Source organism: Caretta caretta, chromosome 6 (genome assembly GCF_965140235.1).
Source record: "Caretta caretta isolate rCarCar2 chromosome 6, rCarCar1.hap1, whole genome shotgun sequence".
Taxonomy (NCBI): domain Eukaryota; kingdom Metazoa; phylum Chordata; order Testudines; family Cheloniidae; genus Caretta; species Caretta caretta.
Genome location: NC_134211.1, coordinates 38,906,224 through 38,932,751, shown reverse-complemented (window position 1 = coordinate 38,932,751; position 26,528 = coordinate 38,906,224). Strand labels below are relative to the sequence as shown.

Below are 26,528 nucleotides of genomic sequence, written 5' to 3'. Positions count from 1 at the left end.
TGAGCAGAATGGGCCATTGCAGGCATCTAACATGTGTTCTCAAGTCTTTGTGCTCACACCTTATTCGCTACCAGGTGCAATTCAAGGTGTTGGTGATTATCATTGGTCTTGTCAGCATTACAAATGAGTGAAGTTCTATGGCCTATGTTATGGAGGAAATTAGACTAGATGCTCATAATGGTACCTTGTGGCTTTAAAACCTATGAACCGATGAAATACTTCTGTCAGAGGACCCAGATACAATGCGAATAAAGGATGGTTCAATTTTACTGAGTAGACAGGAGCTACTCATGTTTTAACATTAGTACACAAAAGGATGTGGAAGATGCTTAGAGATTTGGAATATTAGAAGTAGTCAGAGATGGTTTAGTGGACAGAGTGCAGGAAGGGGTGAAATGTGTAAATTAAATGTAGTTTAGCACAATAATATAAACTAAGGAATTTATTGATATTACCATAAATGTGGCATAAACAAATATTAAGGGTGAAATCCCATCCTTATTGAAGCCCGTGGGAGTTTTGTCATTGACTTCAGTGGGTCTAGGATTTCACCCTGGTTGTGTGTTTTAGCACAATACTGAAATAAAAATGAACATCCTTAGAAATATTTGGGTGAGCTTTCCAGGAAGTATATATAATTCACCTGTATTTAGATTTATTTCTCTTTTCCTAATTCCTGTTCCTTTTTTACTTGAATACTCTTCTCCACTCAATCAATTCTCTTTCTTTCTTATACAAATATTAGTCAACTTTTATTATTTAATAATTTTTTATTTACATTTTTCGTGTAAACCCTTTTGGAAACTTAACAAGCTGGAATCTAGAGCTGCATGTCTTTCTATTAGTACTTTATTTTCAGGGTTCACTTTTTAACTGAAGATGGACTGCTAAACGTCAGGAACAGCATGACATCCACATTAAGCCAACAATTAGGGGTATTCTGGCTCTCAACTGCTGGAAATCTTCAGGAGTGAAATGGTGTCTATACAGAAGAGAATTATATAATGGTTTTCAGCTAATTTGAGGGCAGAGAGCAATCCTCTTTTGCAGTAGTAATTTAAGGCGCAATCGTGTGAATGCTTATGTTTGTCCCTACCTTTAAGCCAGTGAGTTGTCTCATTTGCCTCAGTGGAAATGGTCACATGCTTGAAGTTAAGAATAGACATATATGTTTGGAAGATTGGGGCCTAATTGTGTGCCCCAAATTTTCTAGGTTCAACCTGAGACACCTAGGGCCTCCTTTTCAGAGGAGCTGAGCACTCCCCACTGAAGCCAGAGATGCAGCTCAGCATCTCTGAAAAACCAAGCTCTGCATGTCTCAAACTGGGCACCCAAAATGTGTGGATACTTTTGACAATGTTGGCTTTAATCTCGCTGTGATTCAGTTACCCACTTATAAAATGGGGATAAAATATCTTCCTAGCTCTTAGTGGGGTTGTAAAGATAAATTAATTAACATTTGTGAGGCATGAACATACTAGAAAAGACCATGAGGAAATTAATGTCTGTAAAGTATGTCTGTATTCAGTGAAAGCTTTGGATGGTGTGCAGTAAATGAGATGAACGTAAAACGAAATATTGATCAACACTGTCTTACTTGTGAACCGAATGAAGGGAATAGTATGTGAACATGTAATAAGAACTACATATACTCACAAAGGTACATAATTAAGGTTCCACAGAAAACCTTAGTTCTGGCATTTGCAAACTTTTGAGTGCTAGACTTTGCAACCTAAATAACATTCTTTTAACAAAGTCTTTTTTGTGTGTAATTAAATCATATCTTTACCACCACCAAGTGATAACCAAATTTTTCTTTCTCACATCCCTTCAAATTCTGGCAAGTGTTTGTTTCAGTGTTATCACTAATTCGCTAGATGGCAGACTAATACAACTCCAGCAAAAACTCTTTAGTTCAGTTCTGGAAAGCATGTGGTCATGAGGCTCAGCTCATTCCTGGCAACAGTCCAACAGGGAAAATGGAATCTCTGTAATTTCTGGTGGTTTTATATCTAGATTCCAGAACTCTACCCTCTCACATTCCTATGTCACAGCGAATGTGGCTTTCTATGACTCCCCTCCAGGACACTCATCCTGCAATGATGGGTCACTTTTTAAATATTCAAACTATGCCTTATTTCAGAAGGATAGTTCTAAAGCTGTTTGCACTCAAGGTAGAGATAAAAGTAGCAAGCAAGGGGATGTGGGAGGGAGGAAGCAGATGTTAAAAGCTGAATGTCATTCAGAGAGGGAACAGCTCCTAATATTGAGGCTGTCTACACTACACAGCTTTTAGGGACATGGGTGTGTCGCTACAGCCGTTCCGCAAAATGTTGTGCAGTGTAGCCGCTGTTTGTCAGAGTTCCTGCCAACAAAACACTTCCCCCCAATGAGTAGCATTTGCGTTGTCGGCAGAAGAGCGCTCCTGCCGACAATGCACTGTTCACACTGGCGCTTGTTGTGGCAAAACTTTTGTCTTTCAGGATTTTTTTTTAACACCTCTGAAAGACAAAAGTTTTGTCGTTCTGTTGCCAGTGTAAACATAGCCTTAGAATAGTTTAAGCAGTGATTAATATCCAATAATTAAAAAAGAAAATAAAGCTCAAGGTGGGGCAGAGCATATTTGTATTTTGTGTGTCACATGTTTGGGTATTAAGTATCTACCTTGAATGGTCCCTTAGAATATGTGCTAAAGACTTATGCTATACAATCTGTTCTACCTTACATTGAGCTCTGAGGCTTGTAGTATCTTTCCTCGACCTGAAGAAGAGCTCTGTGTGGCTTGAAAGCTTGTCTCTTTCACCAACAGAAATTGGTCCAATAAAAGATATTACCTCACCCACCTTGTCTCTCATCCAGGCTTTGGCTATAAACGTACATGCAAAACTTTTTAAATGTAAAATTTTTTTAATTTATATTTTTGGGTGAACTGTACACAGGTTAATGGTCATCAGGATGATGATGAATAATTTTTAGGTCTGTTTGTTTCTAAAAAAATGCCAGTGCTTATTGAAAAGGAAAAGTAGACACTGCAGACAAAACACTTAGTCAGTCTTGCCTGCACTGTTCTACATGTTTTCTAGTATAGTTGAATAACATTTAAGCACCACATGGCACGAGTGGAAGAGTGAGTTTAACGACCATTGACTGCTATGTGTTTTCATAATATATTACTACACCAACACCTGTGTGACATAGGTTCAATTCTGTACCTGCTTTGTGTAGAACACTTATTTTCTTAGATGGAAATTCTATGCTCAAAAGATGAAATTCACACCCCGGACATAAAATCTGATGATTCTGGCTCCCTGTGTGTGGAGTCCAGAGAGCTGGGGGAAGTGAAATTGAACAATCACCCAACCTGGTAATGGGGGAGTGGGGCTGCTTTGGAACTGGGATGTTTAATATTTTACTTAAAGCCCCAGCTCCTGGAAACTAGTGCTTTCATTTAAACAAAAAAATCTTAAGAAAGTTTCTAGACCTCATGATTTTTGGGGGCTCATGATTTTTGAACACTGGAGGTTGGCAATAACCTTCTTAAATAACCTTCACTTCTTAAATCTTTAGTCTAAATTTAGGCCCCCATCCTGCACTTGCAGCTTGGAGTAACAATGCGTATGAGTAGTCCCACTGAGTTCACTCACTTGTGTAAAGTTACTCATGTATGTAAGAACTTGCAGGTTTGGGGCATTAGTTTGTAAACTCTTTAAATCAGGGATTGTGTCTTTATATTTGCCTATGAAGCATTCAGATCCCATCATGATGAGCATAGTATAGATGCAGTAGTTAGATCAGACAGAAAGACAAGTGCACACCCAATGTCATCTAAAAGTGTGTTATAGCCTTTTTTTCATAGGAACTCAGGCTTTGTCTTGACTAGGGCCTTGTGTTCACTCAAAAAGGTGTGTTAGATGTACACCTTTTTGCCTAGTATACAAATAGTCACAGATTTAAAGGTGTGATGCTAGATCATGTTAGCTAGCTCAATCGAACACCTTCTAAAACTTAAGTCATGACAGGGTTTAACTCAGCCAGTACAGCACAAAGTACAATTTATTTTGTCTTGAGCTGCTTTTAACAAAAAAATTAAACAGGAAAGTATTTGCACTGAAAAAGGCATATTATTTTAATAGCACAACAAGGGTAATGATGACAAAGAAGTTATGATGTGGATTGGGCCTCTTTCAAGCAACAACCGCAAAAAACTTTAATGCAAAACATCTGAAGTACATGAAAAAAGATCCTAAACTTTTATAGAGAGAGCAGTGAATAATTGATAATGGTACAAGTTGTATGTGATGGGCAGAAGAACAGAGCCTATAATGGTGTCAAGGTTAATTACTTGATCAACAAACAAAGGAGGCAGTTGTGTTTAAATAAGTGAAAGATACTGGGTTTGTAGAGGGAGGGGTTGTGTGATACATCACAGTTAAAAGATTCTGGTATCTAATCTGACTCAAAATCTTTTTCCCAGGTGGTTCTGTGATCTGCCCTCTTGCGCCTCCAGAAATGAGCCTTTTATCCTGTATTCCTGTCTGATTCATGCAGCATTTCACAGAACCTTTATAGTGTTTCTATACAATACTGTCTTTTACTACTACACATAAGGTATTGCCCCCTATTTTCTACAGTGGGTCCTATTGCCTTCTTTTGGCTACTGTCATTCACAAGTTCACTGAGGGCTTGTCTACACTGGCACTTTACAGCGCTACAACTTTCTCGCTCAGGGTGTGGAAAAAATAGCTGGGAGCTATTCTCTTTGCGGAGGTGGTTTTTTTAATAGAGCTGGGAGAGCTCTCTCCCATCACTATGCTGCAACTACACAAGCCATGTTAAAGCGCTGCTGCTTTAACGTTGCTAGTGAAGATGTGCTCTGAGAATTTCTGGGCTGGATTATGCATATATTTACAAGCTTTGGGACTTCTTATGTTGTCCAGCCCTACCTGGTTCTGCATTTTTGTATGCAAGTTACTAATGCAAAATACAATATCATCAAGAGAAAAGATGTACTGAGGACATATACAACATTACTTTATGTATCTCCATTTCCAAACACTTCTGAGTCTGGTGGGAAAACATTGCTCTACCATGTCAGTGAAGTGAGAACTCTGAATAAGAAAGTAATTTAATACCAAAAAAAAAAGGGGGGGGGGAATGGACATTGGCATTAAATATGGTGAGCAATGATTATTACTAATCATAGCAAAACATTTCCTTAATCTTCTAGTCAAACTCAAAAGCCAGGACTTCTGATTCAAGGGCTGCTACGGCTGGTTTCAGCTTTGCACTGACAATTAAAAGTTTTATCATACATCACTAATACTAAAATCAAAACACTGAGTGAGACAACCAATTGGAAAGCATTATAACTAATTTTTTTAAATCCATGCATTCATCCATATAGCTATCTCAAGTGTGCATCTGCACACTTTTCTAGTTGTATTGCTTTCATTCTGTTTTTATATTTAGTACATTTTTTAAGAGGCCACATAGCACATGACAGCAGCAGTGAAAATGGGATGTGTGTGTAAGCCTTTTTAAAAAAGCATATATAGGGTGTTTGTGTAAGATACAAGTCCAGCCCTGAACTGGAGAGAATATTTTTTGAGATCTGCCTGTTTTTAAAAATTATAGGGAGTTCTCTGACTTATGACACAATTCGTTCCTCAGAATTGCGTTGTAAGTCGAAACGTTGTAAGTCGAAACTGCTTTTCCCATAGGAATCAAGGGTATAAAGGGGGGGATTGGTTCCTGAACCAAGGCTTGATACACTATTTTCACCACAATAACCCAGATTTTTGTACTAAACGAATTATAGATGACTATACTAAACAGAGGTGGGGGCAGAGGGGTGTTGTCATAAATATAAAGGGAAGGGTAAACACCTTTAAATCCCTCCTGGCCAGAGGAAAAACCCTTTCACCTGTAAAGAGTTAAGAAGCTACGATAACCTCGCTGGCACCTGACCAAAATGACCAATGAGGAGACAAGATACTTTCAAAGCTGGAGGGGGGTGGGAGAAACAAAGGTTCTCCTGTCTGTGTGATGCTTTTGCCGGGAACAGAAAAGGAATAGATTCTTAGAACTTAGTAAGCAATCTAGTTAGATATGGGTTAGATTCTGTTTTGTTTAAATGGCTGATAAAATAAATTGTGCTGAATGGAATTTATATTCCTGTTTTTTGTGTCTTTTTGTAACTTAAGGTTTTGCCTAGAGGGATTCTCTATGTTTTGAATCTGATTACCCTGTAAGGTATTTACCATCCTGATTTTACAGAGGTGATTCTTTTACTTTTTCTTCAATTAAAATTCTTCTTTTAAGAACCTGATTGCTTTTTCCTTGTTCTTAAGATTCAAGGGTTTGGGTCTGTGTTCACCTATGCAAATTGGTGAGGATTTTTATCAAGCCTTCCCCAGGAAAGGGGATATAGGGCTTGGGAGGATTTTGGGGAGAAAGACGTTTCCAAGCGGGCTCTTTCCCTGTTATATATTTGTTAGACGCTTGGTGGTGGCAGCAATAAAGTCCAAGGGCAAAAGGTAAAATAGTTTGTACCTTGTGGAAGTTTTAACCTAAGCTGGTAAAAATAAGCTTAGGGGGTTTTCATGCAGGTCCCCACATCTGTACCCTAGAGTTCAGAGTGGGGAAGGAACCTTGACAGGTGTTAACCATAGTTTGGCAGAGGGAGGTGTCTGCTTTGGGGGACGCAAAAGTTCTTGATCTGCAGAGGCCCTGTTGAGCCTCCAAACTCCTTGCAGGAATCTAATCCTCTCCTCTAGACATGTATGTAACTGCATGTTTAAAATAATTAAATAAGAGGTCAGTGCATCAAGAAAAGAAAACACCTCACTGTGTGCTATGATGTGTACATATGATCCCAAAAGCTCAGAACATAACCCTCATGTTTTTCCCCTTTCTGTAGGTTGTGTATAAAGAGGGCCAGATTTTACATGGGGTATCAAAATGACCTCCTTCTCTATCCAGTATTTTTTGCACAAAAAGTTGTGAGACCCAATTACCTGTATATGCAGGTTTTAGTGTATCAACACGCATGAAGAGGTGGAGACTATGGCCCGAAAAATAAGTACCAAGTTCCTGTTTGTGACAGAAAAGACAATATCCTGGGCAAACCTTTCTGAATTAAGCATAGGTGTTTTAGGAGTTCATTGTATTAAAAATATACCGTATATACTCGTTCATTAGCCCGTTCGTTTATAAGCCGACCCCCCAAGATGGATAGGTAAAAATAGTAAGAACTGTATGACCCTTTCACAAGCCGACTCTATATTTCAGGGGTTGGGAAACTTTGGCTCCAGGCCTGTCAGGGTAAGCTGCTGGCGGGTCGGGATGTTTTGTTTACCTGGAGCGTTCACAGGTACGGAGCCCCTCAGCTCCCATTGGCTGGGAATGGTGAACCGCGGCCATAGGGAATCGAGGGGCTCCATGTCTGCAGACACTCCAGGTAAACAAAATGACAATCTATTAGATATTCAATTCAATGATTTCATAGAGTTTAAAATCATCAAATTGTGGTGTAGACCCGTATATAAGCCGACCCCTGCTCTTTGATGCGTCACTTTTTTGCCAGAAATATTTGACTTATGAATGAGTATATATGGTAAATGCAATGTTTATGTACTATTGTGGGATTGTATGTAATTCCATGGGGAAGGGGGACCACAGATCTCCAGGAACTAAGAACAGTGGTGGGGTGGTTAGGCAAATTCACTGAGGTTCGCAAAAAGAAAAGGAGTACTTGTGGCACCTTAGAGACTAACCAATTTATTTGGGCATAAGCTTTCATGAGCTACAGCTCACTTCATCGGATGCATACTGTGGAAAGTATAGAAGATGTTTTTATACACACAAAGTATGAAAAAATGGGTGTTTAGCACTACAAAAGGTTTTCTCTCCCCCACCCCACTCTCCTGCTGGTAATAGCTTATCTAAAGTGATCACTCTCCTTACAATGTGTATGATAATCAAGGTGGGCCATTTCCAGCACAAATCCAGGGTTTAACAAGAACGTCTGAGGATGGGGGCGGGTAGGAGAAAACAAGGGGAAATAGGTTACCTTGCAGAATGACTTAACCACTCCCAGTCTCTATTCAAGCCTAAGTTAATTGTATCCAATTTGCAAATGAATTCCAATTCAACAGTCTCTCGCTGGAGTCTGGTTTTGAAGTATTTTTGTTGTAATATCGCAACTTTCATGTCTGTAATCGCGTGACCAGAGAGATTGAAGTGTTCTCCGACTGGTTTATGAATGTTATAATTCTTGACATCTGATTTGTGTCCATTTATTCTTTTACGTAGAGACTGTCCAGTTTGACCAATGTACATGGCAGAGGGGCATTGCTGGCACATGATGGCATATATCACATTGATGGATGTGCAGGTGAACGAGCCTCTGATAGTGTGACTGATGTTATTAGGCCCTGTGATGGTGTCCCCTGAATAGATATGTGGGCACAGTTGGCGACGGGCTTTGTTGCAAGGATAGGTTCCTGGGTTAGTGGTTCTGTTGTGCAGTGTGTGGTTGCTGGTGAGTTATTTGCTTCAGGCTGGGGGGCTGTCTGTAGGCAAGGGCTGGCCTGTCTCCCAAGATTTGTGAGAGTGTTGGGTCATCCTTCAGGATAGATCCTTAATTGTTGTAGATCCTTAATAATGCGTTGGAGGGGTTTTAGTTGGGGGCTGAAGGTGACGGCTAGTGGTGTTCTCATCCCACTGAGAGTTACCAAAAGAAACTACAGCATTTGCTCAAGAAACTCCCTGTAAAAGCACAAGATCAAATCCGCACAGACACACCCCTGGAACTCCGACCTGGGATATTCTATCTACTACCCAAGACCCATAAACCTGGAAATCCTGGGCGCCCCATCATCTCAGGCATTGGCACCCTGACAGCAGGAATGTCTGGCTATGTAGACTCCCTCCTCAGGCCCTACGTTACCAGCACTCCCAGCTACCTTCGAGACACCACTGACCTCCTGAGGAAACTACAATCCATCGGTGATCTTCCTGAAAACACCATCCTGGCCACTATGGATGTAGAAGCCCTCTACACCAACATTCCACACAAAGATGGACTACAAGCCGTCAAGAACACTATCCCCGATAATGTCACGGCTAACCTGGCGGCTGAACTTTGTGACTTTGTCCTTACCCATAACTATTTTACATTTGGGGACAATGTATACCTTCAAATCAGCGGCACTGCTATGGGTACCCGCATGGCCCCACAGTATGCCAACATTTGTATGGCTGACTTAGAACAACGCCTCCTCAGCTCTCATCCCCTAACGCCCCTACTCTACTTGCGCTATATTGATGACATCTTCATAATCTGGACCCATGGAAAAGAAGCCCTTGAGAAATTCCACCATGATTTCAACAATTTCCATCCCACCATCAACCTCAGCCTGGACCAGTCCACACAAGAGATCCACTTCCTGGACACTACAGTGCTAATAAACGATGGTCACATAAACACCACCCTATACCAGAAACCTACTGACCTCTATTCCTACCTACATGCCTCCAGCTTTCACCCTGACCACACCACACGATCCATTGTCTATAACCAAGCTTTGCGATACAACCGCATTTGCTCCAACCCCTCAGACAGAGACAAACACCTACAAGATCTCTATCAAGCATTCTTACAACTACAATACCCACCTGCGGAAGTGAAGAAACAGATTGATAGAGCCAGAAGAGTTCCCAGAAGTCACCTACTACAGGACAGGCCTAACAAAGAAAATAACAGAACACCACTAGCCGTCACCTTCAGTCCCCAACTAAAACCCCTCCAATGCATTATTAAGGATCTACAACCTATCCTGAAGGATGACCCAACACTCTCACAAATCTTGGGAGCCAGGCCAAGCCTTGCCTACAGACAGGCCCCCAACCTGAAGCAAATACTCACCAGCAACCACACAACAGAACCACTAACCCAGGAACCTATCCTTGCAACAAAGCCCGTTGCCAACTGTGCCCACATATCTATTCAGGAAACACCATCACAGGGCCTAATAACATCAGCCACACTATCAGAGGCTCGTTCACCTGCACGTCCGTCAATGTGATATATGCCATCATGTGCCAGCAATGCCCCTCTGCCATGTACATTGGTCAAACTGGACAGTCTCTACGTAAAAGAATAAATGGACACAAATCAGATGTCAAGAATTATAACATTCATAAACCAGTCGGAGAACACTTCAATCTCTCTGGTCACGCGATTACAGACATGAAAGTTGCGATATTACAACAAAAAAACTTCAAAACCAGACTCCAGTGAGAGACTGTTGAATTGGAATTCATTTGCAAATTGGATACAATTAACTTAGGCTTGAATAGAGACTGGGAGTGGCTAAGTCATTATGCAAGGTAACCTATTGCCCCTTGTTTTTTCCTACTGCCCCCCACCCCCATCCTCAGACGTTCTTGTTAAACCCTGGATTTGTGCTGGAAATGGCCCACCTTGATTATCATACACATTGTAAGGAAAGTGATCACTTTAGATAAGCTATTACCAACAGGAGAGTGGGTTTGTGTGTGGGGCGGGGGGGGGGGGGGGCGAGGGAGGGAGAAAACCTGGATTTGTGCTGGAAATGGCCCAACTTGATTATCATACGCATTGTAAGGAGAGTGATCACTTTAGATAAGCTATTACCAGCAGGAGAGTGGGGTGGGGGGAGAGAAAACCTTTTGTAGTGGTAAACACCCATTTTTTCATACTTTGTGTGTATAAAAACATCTTCTATACTTTCCACAGTATGCATCCGATGAAGTGAGCTGTAGCTCACGAAAGCTTATGCTCAAATAAATTGGTTAGTCTCTAAGGTGCCACAAGTACTCCTTTTCTTTTTGTGAATACAGACTAACACGGCTGTTACTCTGAAACTGTTCACTGAGGTTGTAACACCTCCAGAGAGCTACCACCACCTGGAAAGGCTCACATATACTGGTTCAAACTAGATTTTCAAGGAACCAACAAAAAAAGCAAGGACTTCTGTTAAATAGCCTGAGTTTAAACTGACTGGGGGCCTTCTCTCTGATCCAGCAAATGGACAGGTCCTCTGGTCAAAGGGGGCCCCCACCCTTAGGGAAGGTTTGAAGGTCTTTGGCCTACTGAATACCAATAAGACTTGGTGCTTGTTCTGAGCTAAAGTTGTGGTGAACTTCTGACCATAAGAAAAACTCCTGTGTGGGGTTTGAAGGACTAATCACCAGCCTGAGACCTTTTTGGAATATAAGAATGGCCATACTGGGTCAGACCAATGGTCCATCTAACCCAGTATCCTTTCTTCTGCAGGGGCTGGTGCCAGATGCTTGAGATGGAATTAACAGAACAGGGCAATTTATTGAGTGATCCATGCCCTGTCCTCCAGTTCCAGCTTCTGGCAGTCAGAGGTTTAGGGACACCCAGAGCATGGGGTTCCATCCCTGACCATCTCAGCTAACAGCCATTGATGGACCTGTCTTCAATGAACTTATGTGTTTCTTTTTTGAACCCATTTATACTTTTGGCTTTCACAACATCCCCTGACAAAAAGTTCCACATGTTAGCTGTGTGAAGAAGTACTTTCCAATGTTTGTTTTAACCTTGCTGCCTATTAATTTCATTGGGTGACCCTGGTTCTTGTGTTTGTGAAGGGATAAATAACACTTCCTTATTCACTTTCTCCACTCCATTCATGGTTTTATAGATCTCTAACATATCCTCCCTTAGTTGTAGCTTTGCTAAACTGAACTGTCCCAGTCTTTTTAATCTCTCTTCAAATAGAAGCTGATCCTGTGACAAAGTTCATCCTCTGCCTTGGTGGATCCTGCGCTTATTGGCGGATTTGCTCGCCTCAGAGATTCGTGGCAGCCCTCAGTTTGGCTGCTTCTGTTAGAGGCTCAAACCTGCCGTTCACTCAGCTAACCTCATCACTGGCCAGCATGGGGGAAATGTAGAACAATCTCTGCCGTCTCTGTTGTCCCACCTAGTGGGTCGGGGACAGGCCAGATCCCTTTCCAAATTAGATCTTCCGTTCTGGTGTTGCTCACAGACCAGGTCAACTCCTCCTGTGACCGATCAAGAGTTGGGGGAATGGGGGAACCTGGGCCCGCCCTCTACACTGGGTTCCAGCCCAGGGCCTTGTGGATAGCAGCTGTCTACAATGTCTCCTGTATCAGCTGCGGGACAGCTACAACTCCCTGGGCTATTTCCCCATGGCTTCCCCCCCAGCACCTTCTTTATCCTCACTGCAGGATCTTCTTCCTGAAGCCTGATCACACTTGTACTCTCAGTCCTCCAGTAGCCCGCCTTCTCACTCCCTGCTCCTTGCATGCCCTCCACTAACTGATGGGAGGTCCTTTTTAAATCAGGTGTCCTGATTTGTCTGCCTGCCACAATTGATTCTAGTATGTTCTTAATTGGCTCCAATTGTCTTAATTAGCTTGCCTGTCTTAATTGGTTCTAGCAGGTTCCTGATTGCTCTAGTGCAGCCCCTGCTGTGGTCACTCAGGGAACAGAAAACTATTCATCCAGTGGCCAGTATATTTGCCTTCTATCAAACTCCTGTACCCCACTGGTCTGGATCTGTCACAATCCATACCCCTAATAATTTTCGATGCCCTTCTCTGTATGTTTTCCATTTTAACTCAAACAACTAGTAATGTTTATTTCTCAAGGTAGATTGAAGCACAAGCAAATATGTTTCTATGCATTCTGCAAAAAAAAATTGTTCTAATGTTTAGAGTGGGGAATGGGAGTCTAGATTCCCAGGCCTTCTCTGCACAAGAAAGTTGCACTGGTTCAACTAAATCAGTTCAAAAGTCATACCTTTAGTTAAACCAGGCCTGAGATTCTGTGTCCCACAAACTCGCTATGTGATTTTAGCCACTTGGAGAATGGTTCAAGACTTTGGAACAAACTCCCAGAGTAGTCAAGGCCATCCTATCACAAACCTCACCACCTCCTGCTGTAGGTGCCAGGTGCACTTCTCCGCTCTAAGAGCAAGGTGCACTTCTTTGCCTTTGCCTTCTCTGAACACACAGCAGCCTGTGCATTAACCAAAAAACAAAACAAAACTAAAACAAAATAAAAAAACCCAAACAAAACAAACTCCCAAACCTACCAAAACAAATACTCCACTGCACACAAAATTCTCCTCCTGGGAATAGGATGGGAGAATAAACCACATGTGACAGCTGTTAGTCACATCACTTAATGCACTACTGGAAGGCACCCAGATACTGTGGTGATGAATGTAGTATAAAATCCAAAATATAATAAAAGATCACTTAATCTTAGTCCCCATGTCTGTAAAATGTGCATAATAATACCTCTGTTTCTTCACAGGGTTCCTCTGAGCACTTGATCCTTGATCCTGAACCCACTGAAGTCAATGGTAAAGTTCCTATTGACCTCAGTGGGCCAGTATCGGACACTATCATCTACAGGTTCTCTATAAATTAGGGCTGTCAAGTGATTAAAAAAATTAATCACGATTAATTGTGCAATTCAAAAAATTAATCGCAATTAATCGCACTGTTAAACAACAATAGAATACCATTTATTTAAGTATTTTAGGATGTTTTCTACATTTTCAAATATATTGATTTCAATTATAACATGGAATACAAAGTGTACCGTGCTCACTTTATATTTATTTTTGATTACAATTATTTGCACTATAAAAAAACAAAAGAAATAGTATTTTTCAATTCACCTAATACAAGTACTGTAGTGCAATCTCCTTATCATGAAAGTTGAATTTACAAATGTAGAATTATGTACCAAAAAAACCCCCTTACATCCAAAAATAAAACAATGTAAAACTTTAGAACCTACAAGTCCATTCAGTCCTACTTCAGCCAATCACTCAGACAAACAAGTTTAGTTACAATTTGCAGGAGATAATGCTGCCCACGTCTTGTCACCCGAAAGTGAGAACAGGCGTTCGCATGGCACTGTTGTAGCCGGCATCGCAAGATATTTACGTGCCAGATGCGCTAAAGATTCATATGTCCCTTCATGTTTCAACCACCGTTACAGAATATATGTGTCCATGCTGATGATGGGTTCTGCTCGGTAATGATCCAAAGCAGAGCGGACCGACGCATGTTCATTTTCATCATCTGAGTCAGAAGGCGGATTTTCTTTTTTGGTGGTTCGGGTTCTGTAGTTTTCCCTTCGGAGGGCTACTCTTTTAAGACATCTGAAAGCATTCTCCATACCTCGTCCCTCTCAGATTTTGGAAGGCACTTCAGATTCTTAAACCTTGGGTCAAGTGCTGTACCTATCCTTAGAAATCTCATATTGGTACCTTCTTTGCATTTTGTCAAATCTGCTGTGAAAAAGTTCTTAAAACGAACATGTGCTGGGTCATCATCCAAGACTGCTATAACATGAAATATATGGCAGAATGCAGGTAAAACAGAACAGGAGACATACAATTCTCCCCCAAGGAGTTCAGTCACAAATTTAATTAACTAATTTTTTTAACGAGCATCATCAGCAGGGAAGCATGTCCTTTGGAATGGTGGCTGAAGCATGAAGGGGCATATGAATGTTTAGCATATCTGGCACGTAAATACCTTGCAATGCTGGCTACAAAAGTGCCATCTGAACGTTTTCACTTTCAGGTGACATTGTAAATAAGAAGCAGTCAGCAGTATCTCTCGTAAATGTAAATAAACTTTTTTGTCTTATCAATTGGCTGAATAAGAGAGTAGGACTGAGTGGACTTGTAAGCTCTAAAGTTTTACATTTTTTGTTTTTGAATGCAGTTATGTAACAAAAAAATCTACATTTGTAAGTTACACTTTCACAATAAAGAGATTGCCCTACGGTACGTGTATGAGTTGAATTTAAAAATACTATTTCTTTTGTTTATCATTTTTACAGTGCAAATATTTGTAATAAAAATAATAATATAAAGTGATCACTGTACACTTTGTATTCTGTGTTGTAATAGAAATCAATATATTTGAAAATGTAGAAAAATATCCAAAATATTTAATAAATTTCAATTGGTATTCTATTGTTTAACAGAGTGATTAAATCAAAATTATTTTTTTAAATCACAGTTAATTTTTTTAAAGTTAATTGCATGAGTTAACTGCAATTAATCGACAGCCATACTAAAAATACTTATAATACATATATTCATATTTGTAAAATGCTTTGAAACACTTGGGAAAAAATGCCTTACAAGTATAAAGTATCCTTATTATATGCAGGTTAGGCACAGCCCTTTGGGTTGTGGAAAACTACCTGTCTCCAAATCTGGAAACCCCTGGGGAGGAATCATCTGCTCCCATATGTGCTGTCATAGCCAGAAAAATGGACAGGGAATTGACTGTGATGTAGTTTTTATATTGTACTTACAGTATTTAATATTGTATTTTATTTTGTACTTTATATTGTACTTACAGCCATTTCATATTGTACTTACAGTATTTAAAATACATTGATGTAGCTTTTATAACTAGTAACAGAGGTACAAGCACTGTTACTTCAAATGATCTGTTAATCATTCTGACATATATACAAATGACAGCAAGAACATAATGAATATTAAAAAAAACCCATAAGTAGATTAAAATATTCTAGGGTTGGTTCTATGAGAGGCTAAGCAGCCTCATTTCCCACTGACTTCAGTGGGAGTTGAGGACACTCAGGACCCTGCAGGTTGGGCCATAACATTACAAGAAAGACAATACAATAGAGTGGGCAAATCATTCTACCTGATGGGCCTTCAACTGGAGATCAGTTTAAATTGGGCTGACTGTTTTCACTGCATGATGTGCAACACGTATCTGTATAGCCTTTTACAATAATGAAGGCTCACGAATGAATAAAAGATAAACATACAAAACCCTCTCAAACAAAAATAACACATACATAATTGTGGTTCAGCTGAGGAATTGGAAGGGCAAGGTCCTTTCTGTTCATTAAAACTGATCACCGATTAGATAAGGCAATGGCTGTGCTCTTCAAACAAACCTGATAGAGTAAAAGGAAGATTACAGCATTAATAATAATTCTGCAGAATAGCAGAGTAGGTTGGATGGCAGGAGTTTTGGACATTTACCCTAGGTTGCTGAATCACCACTGTTTGGCAGTCTCTGTTCAGGAAGTTCCCAGGACTAGATGACTCAGTAATGCTGTGGATTGGCTGAGCTTTGAAGGGAAGCTATATGTTGTCTCTTCACATCACATCTGGCTCTAGCAATTGGTGTTATTTTCTCACTTGCATCAGTGCTATCTTTCATTCAAATTAATAGCAAAATCAAATAGAAATAGTTTAATGGATACATAAAAGTGAGTTAGTACCTTGCTCCCCAATTTAAGGTTAGTTTGTGCCTGGCTCTTGTGTGAACGTACAAGGGGAATAGGGCACAGAGAGCATACCCCACCAATTGTGTGCTCCACTCTAGGCCAGACAACCACAGTTTTACTCATGGGGAAGAGCAGGAGCTTCTCCCTCCACTGACCTCAAAGGACAAACACTGCTACAAAGGAGGTGGGGATACAGAATCATAGAATTGTGCGGCTGGAAGGGACCTTGAGAGGTCATCTAGTCCAGTCCCCTGCTCTCAAGGCAGGACTAAGTATTATCTAGACCAGTGGTTCTCAAACTTTCTTTTTTGTGGACCACTTGAAAATTGCTGAGGGTCTTGGCAGACCACTTAATGATCTTTTCAAATGTTGTTTGTACCACTAGTTAACTATTGTGAAGTGCTTTGAATAAAAGCGCGATATAAAAAAACCTTAATAACAAGTAAAGTTTGTTTGTTCTACAAATAAAAGCACACAACTCATATTTTAATATCAGTAGTCTTACCTTACTAATGCAATGGATGTGCCCTCTCTCCCCTGCCGTGGCAGCCCCCGAGCTGGGGCTGGGAAGGAGAGGGGTCTCTCCCTCTCTCCCCTGGTGCGGGAGCCCCTGAGCTGGGGCTGGGAAGGAGGGTGGGGTCTCTCCCTCTCTTCCCCCACTGCAGCAGTCCCCAAGCTGGGGCTGGGAAGGAGGGGTGTCTCCCCCGCCGTGGCAGCACCCGAGCTGGGGCTAGGAAGGTGGGGTGTCTCTCCCTCTGTCCTCCAGTGCTGCAGCCCCCAAGATGAGGATAGGAAGGACGAGGGGGTCTCTCCCCGACCACAGCAGCCACAGAGCTGAGTCTGGGAAGGAGGGCCGTCTTTCCCCGGCAGCTGCAGTCCTGGAGCTGGGGAAAGTTGCCTCTTTCTCTGGCAGCCGCAGCCCTTCATGTCCCAAATTCCCCACACCTCCTCTTCTCACCCGACTGCCCCATCCCTATTCCCCCCAAGGCTGCCACCTCACCTTACATGTGCATCTTCTCCAGGCTCCAGGCACCTAATTAGTGGAACCATGCCTGCTTTATGTGGGTGGCCCTTCATTCTCTCATGTGCGGCTGCCCAGGCATGCAACTTAGAAGGAACTATCTGCAGACCACCTGAATGGAGCTCACAGACCACTGGTAGTCCACGTACCAGAGTTTGAGAACCTCTGGTCTAGACCATCTCTGACAGGTGTTTATCTAATCTGCTCTTAAAAATCTCAAATGATGGAGATTCCACCACTCCCTGGGCAATTTATTCCAGTGCTTAACTACCCTGACAGTAAGGAGTTTTTCCTAATGCCCTTGCTGCAGTTTAAGCCCATTGCTTCTTGTCCTATCCTCTAAAGCAGGGGTGGGCAAACATTTTGGCCTGAGGGCCACATCTGGGAATAGAAATTGTATGGTGGACCATGAATGCTCACAAAATTGGTGGTGGGGTGTGGGAGGGGGTGAGGGCTCTGGCTGGGAGTGCGGACTCCAGGGTGGGGCCAGAAATGAGGAGTTCAGAGTGTGGGAGGGGACTCCAGGCTGGGGCACGGGGTTGGGGTGCTGGAAGGGGTGTAGGCTCCAGCTGGGGGTGCAGGCTCTGGGGTGGGGCTGGGGATGAGTGGTTTGGGGTGCTGAAGGGTGCTCCAGGCTGGGATCGAGGAGTTCAGAGGGAGGGGGATCAGGGATGGGGCAGGGGGTTGGGGCAGGGGGAGAGGCTCTGGGGTGCAGGCTCCAAGTGGCACTTACCTCAAGCAGCTCCCGGAAGCAGCAGCATGTCCCTTCTCCAGGTCCTACGCGGAGGCATGGACAGGCGGCTCTGCACGCTGCACCACGCGCAGGCACCGCCCCTGCAGTTCCCATTGGAGCACCGGAGGGGGCCACTGGAGCATATAGGAGCCAGAGCGGGGCCATGCCACAGCTTCCGGGAGCCACGTGGTGTGGCCCCTGACCCTGTGCCCTGGCTGGACTGCTGGAGTGGGTAAAGCCCCAGACCCTGCTCCCCAGCGGGAGCTCGTGGGCCAGTTTAAAGCAGCTTGTGGGCCGGATTCAGCTTGCGGGCCGTAGTTTGCCCACTCCTGCTCTAAAGGCTTGAAACCCAGAAGCCAAGTAAAAGGAACCCACAACTGATTATTTTAATTTAGTGAGGATTAAGTGATTGTTATGATTTTTTTGGTATGGGCACTATTGATAGTGCAACTTTCACACACCCAGGGACTCAGGAAAGGACCCACTGCTGCAGTGTAAAGGGACCTCTGTGTAAATGATAATCAGGTTGGATAAAAATCAATGATTTTTTAAAAAAAAATCAGATATTTTTAATTTAAATCGCATTTTTTTGATAAAATGCTTTTTGAGGAAAATGCCTATCTAAAGATAGTTTTAATTAAGATACATCATAGCTCAAAGATATTTCATCATGGAATAGGGATTATAAATTCTAATTTTATAGTATGAGATGTAATGTAATGTTTAAGAAAAGCTCTGTAAATGAGTTCCAATAGTTCATGGATTAGGGATTCAATCTTATGTGATTTCAGGGGCTTCTGTATAGATTATTTAGGTTAATCTTTCTATCTACCCAATGGGACTCAGTGCTCAGTCTAGAAGACACCATCAGAGGTGCTTAGTTTTGCAGTTCTCAAACTATGGATTTGTGTCTCCAGAGATAACATGCTTGTTAACAGCAAAAATGGTTTAAAATAAATAAATAATATATAGAGGTGAGAAATAGACCTCAACCCTATTGTCCCTCTCCAAATTTGTGTACACAGAGTCAATCCCCTACCTCTCTCTAAAAGTGCAAAGTTTCAAAAAGTTCAATGAATAGAAGATTGTTGGGGGTGGAATAGATCTGGACAAGGAGAAAAAGTCTGGAGATAAATGTGAGAAGGGAGAGACAGGTAGTAGAAACAAAAGTGAAACTGTTTGAGAAGCATATTCCAGAAGTCTTGAGGTCTTTCTGAGTGTAGCTTTCATTGATTTGAGATCTACCATACCATTCTGTCACTAAAAGGGAAAACCTATAATGGCAGCAAGCCATAAAAGAGACCCAGTTTGGGAATATTTTAATGAAGTTCCTCTACCTGTGGGTAAGACAGGCATGTGTGCAAAATGCAAACAGTGCAACAAAGCAATAGAAGCCTGGTTGCCCGAATGAAACAACATCATGAAAAGTGTTCCTTCTCTGGAGGAAGCTGCGTTGAAGATGATGAAAGGAACATGTCTGAACATGCAGGATCTTCAGGTTGGTAAACTTTTTTATTTCATACTTCTTTCTTAAGGACTGCCTGTCTTCCTTCTGGACTATTCTTGAATTTTCATGTTTGAGCAAAAAATATAGTTCTTACTCTATGGTACTATCATTTTAGATGCAGTTGTGATAAAAAATAAATAGCTGAAATAGGCAGATCTTCCTTTTAGAATCTCACCATTAAAGTAGTACTGAGTGTCAGTGAATGCAATGAGTAATACTAAATAAGCAGTGTGGTAATAATAATTAAATAACTACATTGACTTATTTTGTTTAGGAGATCCTCAACGTACAGGATTCTGAAGACTATTCACCCTCAAGATCACCATCATTTTCTATAGTTTCAGAGTTATCTGCCAATGATAGTGTTTCAGTCACATCATGTATGTCACATGGCCACAGTATATCACCTGTAGCAAAAAGAAAAAAAACCCTCCATCATCCAGAAACAGCCATAGATAAGTTTGTGATAAGAACCAGGAGATTACAAAAAGAGGTAATTGATGAAAAAATTGCCCAGTTTGTTTATGCAAATAACTCTCCTTTCCGTATAATTGAGAACCCACATTCCATTAACATGGTTCAGTCATTAAGACCAGGATACAGTCCACCCAACAGAGCAGATGTCACAGGCAAATTGCTGGATAAAGTGTATGAAAGAGAAATTGAGCAGTGTGCAAGAGGTCTAGTGGGTGAAATTGTTAACCTGAGTCTTCCTGGGTGGAGCAATGTTCACAATGATCCTGTTGTATGTGTTTGTGTGACAACAGAAGAAGGGAATGTCTTCCTTACAGAAACAATTGATACAGGAAATGCACACTCAGCAGAATACTTACAAGAAGTAGCAGTAAAAGCTGTAACAAACTGAAAAAAATTTAAAATGTCTCGTGCGCAGCTTGGTCACAGACAATGCTACAAATGTATCCAAGATGAGAAGAAATTTAGAAGAGAATGAAGAGAGTCCCAAGCTAATAACATACAGTTGCAGTGCTCATTTGATGCACCTCCTAGCAAAAGATTTCAGTGTTTCAGAAATAAAGGCTTATGTTGTTGAAATTGCAAAATACTTCCCTAACAACCACTTTGCAGCAGCTGCTCTGAAAAAAGTGGGAGGAATCAAGCTAACTCTCCCACAAGACGTGCGATGGAACTCAGTAGTAGACTGTTATGAGCACTGTATCAAGAACTGGCCTACTCTGATGACAGTTTGTGAACTAAATTGTGAAAAAATAGATGGCACTGTCAAAGCCAAAGTTCTCAACATTGGGCTTAAGAGAAATGTTGAACACATATTGAGTACCCTGAAGCCTATTTCTGTAGCCTTGAACAAAATACAGGGAAATAGCTGTTTTATTGCTGACGCTGTTGAAATTTGGAAGGAACTGAGTGAGATCTTAAAAAGAGAAATATGCAATGACAGAGTTAAACTACAAGCATTAAAAAAGCGAATGGGACAAACACTGTCTCCAGCTCATTTTCTTCCAAATATTCTCAATACTTGGTACCAGGGTCAAACCTTAACTGCTGAAGAAGAGTTGGGTATGACATGGACATCCAGCAATCATCCCTCCATAATGCCAACTACAATAAACTTCAGAGCTAAGGGTGAATCATTCAAGAAATATATGTTTGCTGATGATGTTTTAAAAAAAGTCACACCAGTGAACTGGGTGGAAGTCACTTAAGCACTTGGAATCAGAGACTGTTGAAGTGATAATCTCACTTTTAACAGCAGTACCTTCTTCTGCCACTGTAGAAGGAATAGCTTCTTCCTTTGGACTAATTCATTGCAAATTGAGAAATCATTTGGGACATGAAGGAGCAGGAAAGCTTGTTTTTCTTTTCCAGATTATGAACAAACAGGAAAATGAAGGTGAAGACGACTGAGTTAGCTGCAGAAGCCAATATTTTAAGTTTCTCATGTTGACCTGTCTGACATAGTTGATTTAATTTTGTTTTTGTTTTTTAAATATTTCATTTAACTGTTTTAGTTAAAAACAATTTTAACAAAAACAAACCTGATTTTAAAAAACTTGAATGTTTAACTAAATTCAAAAATTCATATGCTTTGTTAAAATATTGTATGTCTGCTGTTGAAGAAAAAAATCCAGAACACATAACTTTGTTGTTTTAGTTAAATAAAACAATTTAAATGTCTGTCTGGCGATGTTCTCCTTCTAATAGAACATGGCAAGAAAATACTCCAAATATTAATGATTAACCTGTTGAATTGGCCATAGTTTACCTCCCAATGATTTCATAAATATCTGCTTCAATTACCTTTGGTAAATGAAATAACCAAATAATCATTCATTTTCTGATATAGCTGTAAAACTAATCTGAAAAGTTTTCAAAATAAATCACTTAAAAATGTATAGTGTGTATCTTCTAAAAATGAAACCTACATCTATCTCTGAGTTGTGAAGAATATGTATTAAAGGTATAGCAACCAACAAGAATGCACTTTTATGTAGAAAGCCATTTAAATCAAATCCACCCTGAATAATCAAGCCAAGAATGGCTATCACACAATATAGACCTGATGCCACAATCTCTTACTCACATCTCACTTAAACAGGAATACTCACGTAAGGATTATTCTTGTCAGTGTTTTTATGATTGGGCCCTAGATGACATGCCCACTTACTATACATTTTTTGAAAGCCATGGATTTCTGCAATAAAGCTTTCAAAGTTATCTTAATTGTTGATATAGTGTGTTTATCATTTACTGGCCTCTCCCAGAGCAGGCCTCCTATCTTCTCTGCTGTTTTCTTGTTGCATGACAGTTCTTATTTTCCTGCTTTCAAAATCCATGATCATGCAATAGGCATTTTTTAATCTGAATTTTAATTTCAGGTTCTTATTACCTGGTTGGTAAAGTGATACCATCAACCTTGGATCCTCTCCAGGTTACAATCTGTGCTTCAATAATTCATTCATGTGGCACCTGTAAAATACTCTCCAAGTGAGATCAACAAACGTTTTGCAAAAGATAAAACTAGATTAAATGAGCATTAACATGAATCATGAAAAACAGTGACAAACATGTATGACTCAAGATGTTTAACTGTGAAGTGGGAAATGGACTGAGAGTACAAAACTCTCTTCACATAGTCAACAGAACAGCAGTAGCTCAATTTTTAAAGATTCTTTTCCTTTTTACACTACTGTGTAAATAATCTTTTCCCACCAGGTTTCAGGGTATTTTAGTTTATGCTACCTGAAGAGCAGAGGTGGCTATTGCAGACTGTTCCTGGAGTCAAGACTATGCCAACTGATCAGGATTCTGTTTATTCTTCCTTTTGTAATCATGAGGTTTCCCTCACAGGTCAGAGCCTTTGTATCTTTAGTCACTTTTAAATGTCTTCAGCCGTTTGGCTCTCCCCCTCCAGTTGACTTATTTAATCCACCCACAAGTGGTGGAGCTATGTTGGTAGGAGAAGCTCCCCTGATGACACAGCGTTGTCAACACTGGTGCTTAGATTGGTGTAATTTATGTCACTCAGGAAGGTGGCTTATTCACACCCCTGAAAACATAAGTGGTAGTGTAGACATAACCTTAGTCTATTACTGTTTCTTTGAAATGGAGCTTCTCAATCCACCTATATTACACCCTCCCAAGCCCAGCACAAACCTTCAAGATATCACAGTTACTTAGACACCCCTCTGAAAACTCCGCCCCAAAAAGAGGTGAAGCCTCTGGTTTATAGTTTAATTTCCTCAGGGACCCACAGCAGTTGTGAAGCATATAACACACTTTGCAGAGTCTAATACATTAATGTACTTTTATATGTCCCTGCCTCAGTTTCCTTACCACTGCAGGGCACTTTTTGAGTTGGAGTCTGAGTTTCTTGAGTTTTCTAGAATTTTTAGAGCAATTTGGGATAAAAAAAGGCAAGCAGGACCCCTCCCTCCCCCCTTAGGCTGCTATATGCTGGGAAACCTCTCTCTCTCTCCGGCCTAATGCTTTCTCTGCTTGTCTGGGAATTCTGTTCCCGTATAGCTTTATAAAGGGTAGCTGACCCATTAAAGGAAATAGGACTCAGACTGCTCTCCTGTTCCAGTGGAGGTGTGCACTAGTTTAGTGTAATCAGGAAGGTGAGGTTGCCCCTGGAAGTTATAAGAGTTCAAAAGGCTGAAAGGGGAATTTACAGATATGCCAACTCTTGTGAATTCCTTCTGAGTGATGCGATTTCTAAGTAAAAGTAAGCCTGACTCATGATCTCGCGATAGAGCTCTCAAAGGTCAGGATTTGTTTTGTTTTTATACTGATATTTGAGAGTTCTATCCCCAGAACATGATTCATTTTAATTTTACATGCAAATCACTAGGGGGCTCCTGCTGTCATCCAGCTCCGGTCCACTGGGCTCCCACTATCAGTCAGCCCTGGATGGCCAGGGCTCCCACTGTCAGTCAGCCCCGGTCCACGCTTCCACTGTCAGCCAGCAGGGGCTGAGAGCAGGATCCCCTCCTCACAGCGCAGGCTGACTGCGGGAGTTCCTGCTACTGTAAGGAGAGGCTCCGGCTGTTAGCCAGCACTGGTCGGTGATCCAGCTCTCAGCTGCCAGGGCAACAGGGCCAGGCTCCCACTGTCAAGCCCCAGGTGCGGGGCAGCAAGGGCTCCCACTGTCAGCCCCAGGTGGCTGCTCCCATACTAGCCTGGGAAGTGGGAGAGGGGACCCCACTGCAGACCCCCCAGCCCGGGGAGGATGAAGAATGCTAAGGAGCAGAGGTGAGGCTGGGAGAGCTGAACTATGGCCTAGGAACTGCAGAGGGACTGAAGTGAAGAGAGTGGGGACTGAGGGATGGGGGGCTGTATGATGGTGGGTTCTGAGCAGGCGGGATGAGTGCTGGGAGGGTGAATTGAGGGCGATGGGAGTTACTGAGGTAGGGGGGGCTGAACTGATGGGGTTGAGGGGGACTGAACTGAGGGGGGGGCTGAATTGATGGGGGTTGGATGGGGACAGAACTGATGGGAGACTGGGGGATAGGATTATTTGCTGGGCAGGAGATGGACAGATGTAGGTGTAAGCAGTGTCAGGATGAGCTCCACCCTGACATCTGGTGGTGAGGTGTGGCAAGTTGTGGAAAAGAACTTCAGGGGCCGATCTCATTTGCATAGGCACACCCACCCCGCCTAGAATGAGGCCATAGCTGCCCAAATGGTCACTTTGGCTGCTGTGGGATCCCCAGTGTCTCTGTTATTGGGGCAGGAAGAATAAATTGTTATTACCCTGCTTATGGGAACTGTGCTTGGAACTGTACTTGGCCTTTTGTTATGATGGAGGGACTCACCATCAACTAAGTAGCACTCGCTAGGCAAGGGTCATGGATTCCAAAACTCTGTGAATTGAGAGAGGCTGGGGACAAGTTTTAATATTTGGTGGCATGGGCCCCTTGGTGAGGGCTTTACATACTAATTGCACTTCCTTCTCTCTCCACTGTAGAATATCAGAGCTAATTTTGATTTCATTAGAAGTCTAGTTACAGGCTGCTGAGCTCACTTTGGGCTCATGGTGTACCAGCACTGAGGCTCCCCTACTACAAGCTGAATTCACCAAAAAGCTGAACTGACTAAGAGCTGAAATCACTGAGCGTTGTGTTAAGTAGTGGGGGAGCCTGAAGATATATTGTGGAGCAGTTTGTGGGATGGCTGGAGTGCCTTGTGGACAGGCTGGTGGAGCAGTTTGTAGGACAGCAGGAGCTGCTGGTGGGCCGCGGAGCAGTTTGTGGGACGGTGGGAGCTGCTTGTGGGCTGCAGAGCTGAGCGAAGGAGTTCGTGGGGCGGCTGGCGGAGCGGAGCGGAGCAAAGGCCTATGGAGCTGTGGGGCGGTCAGCTTCAGATCATGTAAGGTGCCTCTTACCCCCGTCCCATCTCCACCCAGGTTGGGAGGTAAAGCTCCGCAGATAAACTTTCGAACTCTGGGGCTGCCCTGACCAGGGACAGAGACTTTTGGGTCATTGGACTTTTGGGACTTTGGGTGATTTGGGGTTGCTGGACTCAAGAACCAAAGGGAAAGGGGCATGCTCCAATTTGCTTGGGGTGGGTTTTTTGCTCATGGGTTGTCTTATGAATCCTGTTGGTGGTGTTTCCCCAACATAATGCCACATTGTTTCTCTCTGTTATTAAAAGGCTTTTTGCTATACTCAGACTATGTGCTTGCGAGAGGGGAAGTATTGCCTCTTGGAGGTGCCCAGCGGGGGTGGTATATATTTGTCCCAGGTCACTGGGTGGGGGCTCGAGCCAGTTTCCATTGTGTTATTGGAATGGATCCCCTAGATATTGAACCCAGCCCTTGTTGCTGCCAACTCTGATGGGCAGAAGGGTTACACAGGGGTGAGAGCTCCTGCAGCGGGGGCCAAAATGACCTTATCTAGTACATGGGAGAGTGGGCAACACAAATTGTCACATGCACACACCCTGGGTATGGGCATGGGCATGGGGAGTTCAAAAATCAGGAGACTCACCTAAAACACACACTATGATTGTGTTTTAAACTGTCATGATTTTGGGGGGGTCTGACTCATGATTTTTGATCTCTTGAAGTTGGCAAGACTGAGTTTAGAACCCAGAGGCCCGAATCCTGAGACAGAGATTAGTGGGAGAGTTTAGAATTTAGAAAAGGAGAGAGTCCAGCTGAAAGTCAAAAAGAGAAAGTGAAAGTCAGTTTTAAGTTTGGTGTTCCTTGTGGGCTGAGGCAGCATTTTCAGGAATTGAGCTGTTTATCAGAAAGTGGTGCCTTGAGTCAATCTTTGAGCCTGCTTGGAAAGAGACAGGCTGGAGTCTGCGAATTCCCCTCAAGGACAGAGGCCCACAAAGGCTTTGCCCAGCCCAAGGTTATGCTTCCTGTGAAGCTTAGGGGGTTGGCTGCATGATCATCAGGGCAATGCAAGGCTAAGTTTGCAAAGTAACCCCCCTTTTTATTAAA

The 26,528-nt window shown here is 42.2% G+C and overlaps 1 long non-coding RNA gene across 2 annotated transcripts in view; it reads right to left on the bottom strand.

Annotated features, from left to right (window-relative positions):
* Positions 1-15,421: 15,421 nt before the first annotated feature.
* LOC125638140 (uncharacterized) overlaps positions 15,422-26,528 on the bottom strand; it is a 42,664-nt gene continuing 31,557 nt past the window's right edge. For both annotated transcript variants that reach the window (XR_007357160.2, XR_012668910.1), the window contains 3 exons: positions 22,467-22,546; positions 16,092-16,265; positions 15,422-16,003 (listed from right to left, as the gene is read on the bottom strand). This is a non-coding gene — a long non-coding RNA (uncharacterized LOC125638140). The remainder of the gene's footprint in view (positions 16,004-16,091; positions 16,266-22,466; positions 22,547-26,528) is intronic.